Source organism: Lepidochelys kempii, chromosome 4 (assembly GCF_965140265.1).
Source record: "Lepidochelys kempii isolate rLepKem1 chromosome 4, rLepKem1.hap2, whole genome shotgun sequence".
NCBI classification, from domain to species: domain Eukaryota; kingdom Metazoa; phylum Chordata; order Testudines; family Cheloniidae; genus Lepidochelys; species Lepidochelys kempii.
Window position 1 is genome coordinate 114,576,635 of NC_133259.1, and position 6,000 is coordinate 114,582,634.

Genomic DNA, 6,000 nt, shown 5'->3' on the forward strand with positions numbered 1-6,000 from the left:
TTAGGGTAGACTGGAAAAGACAGGGGGGGGTATTCTAAAAAAATAATGTCACACTTTCATCACTCTATACCTACTCCCACCACCACCCCCCAGAAGCAAACTGTAGCTCACCCACACTCTTTGTGACATACAAACACACATTTTATTTGCTTAGCATGAAAGATATAGGGACACAATTTGCATGAGCGAGCCTATAAATGTCTCATTGAATCACATGCAGTAAAATCCTCCAAATCCACCACCTTAACAGCCAGAGCCAGAAAGTGGATGTGATGCTCTGTACCTCAGGGGAACACCCTACACCCCCATGTTCATCTTTATAAAATGACTGTGTGGTATCCAATGCCAAGTTTGTCATGTTGGGTGTCTTTGGAAGGCTCATAATGCACTGAGCATGGCTATTATAGTGATGTTATAGTAATTGTTACAGTAACGTTATAAGTCATAATTTCATGTATATAATTATGAGGCTGAAAATGTATCCTCATGGCTTAAAGCAAGCCCATGAACAAAACTCTCCAAGAACAGAGAGGCAGTTCACACCTCATCAGGGCATGGTTGGGACAAACCCAGCCCAGCCTCACAGGAACTATGGACACTGGCTTAGGCAGCAACAAAATAATCTGTTAGACCCTTGAGCAAGTCACCCCCTTCCTTTGGTCAGTTTGAGACTGTGATGAGGTAATGTTCACCTGACTCTAAAAGGGGAGGGGAGCAAAGCCAAGAGGAAAGAAAGGACATGATAAAAGGGAGAGACATTTTGCCATGCTCTTTCTCTTCCTCTTACATCTACAGACACCACCACCACCACCAAGCAACTGAAGCTCTTATCAAAGGGGAGAGCCTGACTGAAAAGCAATCAGCCAGTCTGTGGTGAGAAGCATCTAAGTTTTTAAAGACACTGAAAGTGTTAAGATCAGCTTAGAATGCATTTTGCTTTTATTTCATTTGACCAAATCTGACTTGTTATACTTTGACTCATAATCACTTAAAATCATAGAATATCAGGGTTGGACGGGACCTCAGGAGGTCATCTAGTCCAACCCCCTGCTCAAAGCAGGTCCAATCCCCAACTAAATCATCCCAGCCAGGGCTCTATCAAGCCTGACCTTAAAAACCTCTAAGAAAAGAGATTCTACAATCTCCCCAGGTAATGCATTCCAATGCTTCACCACCCTCCTAGTGAAAAAGTTTTTCCTAATATCCAACCTAAATCTCCCCCACTGCAACTATAGCACTCCTTGTTCTGTCATCTGCTACCACTGAGAACAGTCTAGATCCATCCTCTTTGGAACCCCCTTTCAGGTAATTGAAAGCAGCTATCAAATCCCCCCTCATTCTTCTCCTCTGCAGACTAAATAATCCCAGTTCCCTCAGCCTCTCCTCATAAACCATGTGCTTCAGCCCCCTAATTTGTTGCCCTCCGCTGGACTCTTTCCAGTTTTTCCACATCTTTCTTGTAGTGTGGGGCCCAAAACTGGACACAGTACTCCAGATGAGGCCTCACCAATGCCGAATAGAGGGAAACAATCACATCCCTCGATCTGCTGGTAATGCTCCTGCTTATACAGCCCAAAATGCAATTAGCCATCTTGGCAACAAGGGCACATTGTTGACTCATATCCAGCTTCTTGTCCACTGTAACCCCTAGGTCCTTTTCTGCAGAACTGCTGCCTAGCCACTCAGCCCCTAGTCTGTAGCAGTGCATGGGATTCTTCCGCCCTAAGTGCAGGACTCTGCACTTGTCCTTCTTGAACCTCATCAGATTTCTTTTGGACCAGTCCTCTAATTTGTCTAGATTCCTCTGTATGCTATCCCTACCCTCCAGCATATCTACCACTCCTCCCAGTTTGGTGTCATCTGCAAATTTGCTGAGGGTGCAATCCACGCCATCCTCCAGATTATTAATGAAGATAATGAACAAAACCGACCCCAGGACCGACCCTTGGGTATTCTGCTTGATACCAGCTGCCAACTAGACATGGAGCCATTGATCACTACCTGTTGAGCCCGATGATCTAGCAAGCTTTCTATCCACCTTATAGTCCATTCATCCAGCCCATACTTCTTTAACTTGCTGGCAAGAATACTGTGGGAGACCGTGTCAAAAGCTTTGCTAAAGTCAAGGAATAAGATGTCCACCGCTTTCCTCTCATCCACAGAGCCAAATATCTCGTCATAGAAGGCAATTAGGTTCGTCAGGCATGACCTGCTCTTGGTGAATCCATGCTGACTGTTCCTGATCACTTTCCTCTCCTCTAAGTGCTTCAGAATTGTTTCCTGGAGGACATGCTCCACGATTTTTCCAAGGACTGAGGTGAGGCTGACCGGCCTGTAGTTCCCCAGATCCTTCTTCTTCCCCTTTTTAAAGATGGGCACTATATTAGCCTTTTTCCAGTCATCTGGGACCTTCCCCAATCGCCATGAGTTTTCAAAGATAATGGCCAATGGCTCTGCAATCACATCCGCCAATTCATTTAGAACCCTCGGATGCAGCGCATCTAGCCCCATGGACTTGTGCTCATCCAGGTTTTCTAAATAGTCCTGAACCACTTCTTTCTCCACAGAAGGCTGGTCACCTCTTCCCCATACTGTGCTGCCCAATGCAGTAGTCTGGGAGCTGACCTTGTTCATGAAGACAGAAGCAAAAAAAGCATTGAATACATTAGCTTTTTCCACATCCTCTGTCACTAGGTTGCCTCCTCCATGCAGTAAGGGGCCCACACTTTCCTAGACCTTCTTCTTGTTGCTAACATACCTGAAGAAACCCTTCTTGTTACTCTTAACATCTCTTGCTAGCTGCAACACCAACTGTGATTTGGCCTTCCTGATTTCACTCCTGCATGCCTGAGCAATATTTTTATACTCCTCCCTGGTCATTTGTCCAATCTTCCACTTCTTGTAAGCTTCTTTTTTGTGTTTAAGATCAGCAAGGATTTCACTGTTAAGCCAAGCTGGTCGCCTGCCATATTTACTATTCTTTCTACGCATCGGGATGGTTTGTTCCTGCATCCTCAATAAGGATTCTTTAAAATACAGCCAGCTCTCCTGGACTCCTTTCCCCTTCATGTTATTATTCTCCCAGGAGTTCCTGCCCATCAGTTCCCTGAGGGAGTCAAAGTCTGCTTTTCTGAAGTCCAGGGTCCGTATTCTGCTGCTCTCATCTCTTCCTTGTGTCAGGATCCTGAACTCCACCAGGTCATGGTTGCTGCCTCCCAGGTTCCCATCCACTTTTGCTTCCCTTACTAATTCTTTCCTGTTTGTGAGCATCAGGTCAAGAGCAGCTCTGCCCCCTAGTGGGTTCCTCCAGCACTTGCACCAGGAAATTGTCCCCTATACTTTCCAAAAACTTCCTGGATTGTCTGTGCACTGCTGTCATGCTCTCCCTGAAGATATCGGGGTGATTGAAGTCCCCCATGAGAACCAGGGCCTGTGATCTAGTAACTTCTGTTAGTTGCCTGAAAAAAGCCTCGTACACCTCATCCCCCTGGTCTGTTGGTCTGTAGAAGACTCCCACCATGACATCTACATTTATAGTTAATAAATCTGTTTGTTTATTCTACCTGAAGCAGTTTGGTTTGAAGTGTATCAGAGGCTCCCCTTGGAATAACAAGCCTGGTACATATCAATCTCTTTGTTAAATTAATGAATTTATCTAAGCTTGCCACACCCAGCGAGCATAACTGGACACTGCAAGACAGAGGTTCCTAGGGTTGTTTCTGGGAACGGAGATATTGGCTCGTGTCATTTGCTTGCAAGTAGCTGTGAGCAACTGACATGCCAGAGGCTGTGCACAGTCAAGGAGTGGGGGTTCTCACAGCAGAGCAGGGTAAGGCTGGCTCCCAGAGCCAAGAATTGGAGTGGCCTAGCAGATCACCGGTCCAGATAACGCCAGAAGGGAACGTCACAGTGGATATCAGATTTTTTTAGTTTCATCAAAATTACTGCTGCATTCTGCAACACTCTTACATTTTATCAAGAATTTAAATATATATATATATATTAGGTGCCAAAATATAGCCTTCACAGAATCAAATACATTGCTTCCTTGTTAACTCATCTTTGGAGAAATTTTTTTGCAGCTAAGGAATAGCAAGTCAAATCTTCAGGCTTGGTGCCTGACTTTTTAAATGCTTAGTTACTGATTTGGGCAAGTAGTATAAGGGCCCTACCATCAATCAAATGTCAGTCCCGCCCCTTGACCCCTTAAGCCCTGCCCATCTGTCACTGGAAGTCCTGTCCTGGGGGTATTATTTCCAGGGTGAAGCCGGACACATGACTGGAAGCAAGGTGTGTCATATGACCCCTCTAAGAGCTCCTACCACTGCCCTCTACCAATCAGGATGGGTTTCACCCCCGTAGGACCATCCTGATAGGAGATTTGACTAATAGGGGGGAGTTGCCCCATCCAACCACCCCTTCTCCCTGACCGCCCCCAGACACCTCACCCCTAACTGCCCCCCGCTGCCCCATCCAACCCCCCTCCTTCCTGATGGCCCCCCAGGACCCCTACTCCCATTCAACCCTCCTGTTTCCCGCCCTCTGACCGCCCCGACCCCTATCCACACCTCCAGCCCCTGACCCCCCCCGAACTCCCCTTCCCTCTATCCATCCCACCCCCCACCCCCACACCGCGCTGCCTGGAGCACCAGTGGCTGGCGGCAGGGCTGCACCAAGACAGGCAGCCACACCACACAGCACAGAGCACCGGGTCAGGCCGCGGCTCTGCAGCTGCACTGTCCCAGGAGCTCCTAGGTGCTACATTAATACAAATAACAATGTTATGGGTTCCTTCTGCCTGGCTGTTATAGGCATCTGCGCTTCTCTTCATTTTGCAACACTTGTGCTGTAGCTGGCTTCACTTTAACCAGGAGCTTTTATTTTGCAAAATAGTACCAAAATATTCCTTGGAGCAGGTTCCTGAGGGAGATGCACATCAAAGTCAAAGTGGGGAAACTGTGGGTGTGTACCATGCAATTTTTTTCAGTCAACAATAGCTGCCACTGGGTGTGCCAATGACTGTGGCAGTCGGAGTACAATACTGGAATTGGCAGTATGGTAAGGATTGTACATAGCCTACCATCCTTGTACTGCTTCGTGTGTGTTGGCATTCACTTATACTAAGACCACACATGGCTGCCATGCTGTGCTCATGTGCCCATGCTGTTTTGCAAATGGGTGGCTTAAGTCACAGATCCACAAGCTCTGGTCTATGTCCTAGCCTGTAACCTGTCCCTTGGGAGAGACCCCTTTAATGTTCTCCGGCCAAGGACCCACAGGAGCAGTTCCATGGCTTCCAAGACTCCGATACTGGGCCTTCAGGCATGAGTAATCTCAGTGTCTCTCCATGGCTCCCTGCAGTGAATCCAGCCAAGTCACACTCATGTGGGAGAGACATGTACTTCAGGGTACAATGCTTTCAGTATTGAAGTGACACCAGGCAGCTTCTTCAAAACAAGGTAACAATTTATTAATGGCCTAGAGATTCTGAAAGTCCTTAGGTCAGCAGAGTGAGGCAAAGGGTGCCCTTGAGCCATGCTGCTCTCAAAGTCATCTTGGCTCGCTCTCCGTCTCTGACCCTTTGTCCTTAGTCTGAGGTGAGAGCTGCTGAGTATCTTCCAACAGCCAACTCTTAACCCACCATTGACCCATGCTGAGTTCACATGTTCCACCTGTTGGAGATTCCCATGGATAAGTATCAACTGTTCAATTCTTGGGGGCTTCCATTATCTTGGTGGATCTTCCATGTTGATATGGGTCAGTTTCAGCCAATCCTTTAACAACCCATTAATTCCACCTCAAATAGTTACGTGACACAATACCTCATGTCTCCTGCTCTGCCCCAAGTCAGCTTAACTCTTTTGAACCCACTGGGTAGCATTGCAAAGTACAGAGGGAAACTGAGGCACACAGACATCATAGAAATATTACAGAAATTTCCCACATTGTCAGAGGTTACCAGATGGAACATTGCATCATTACTTGATGAAGGGTCAATAT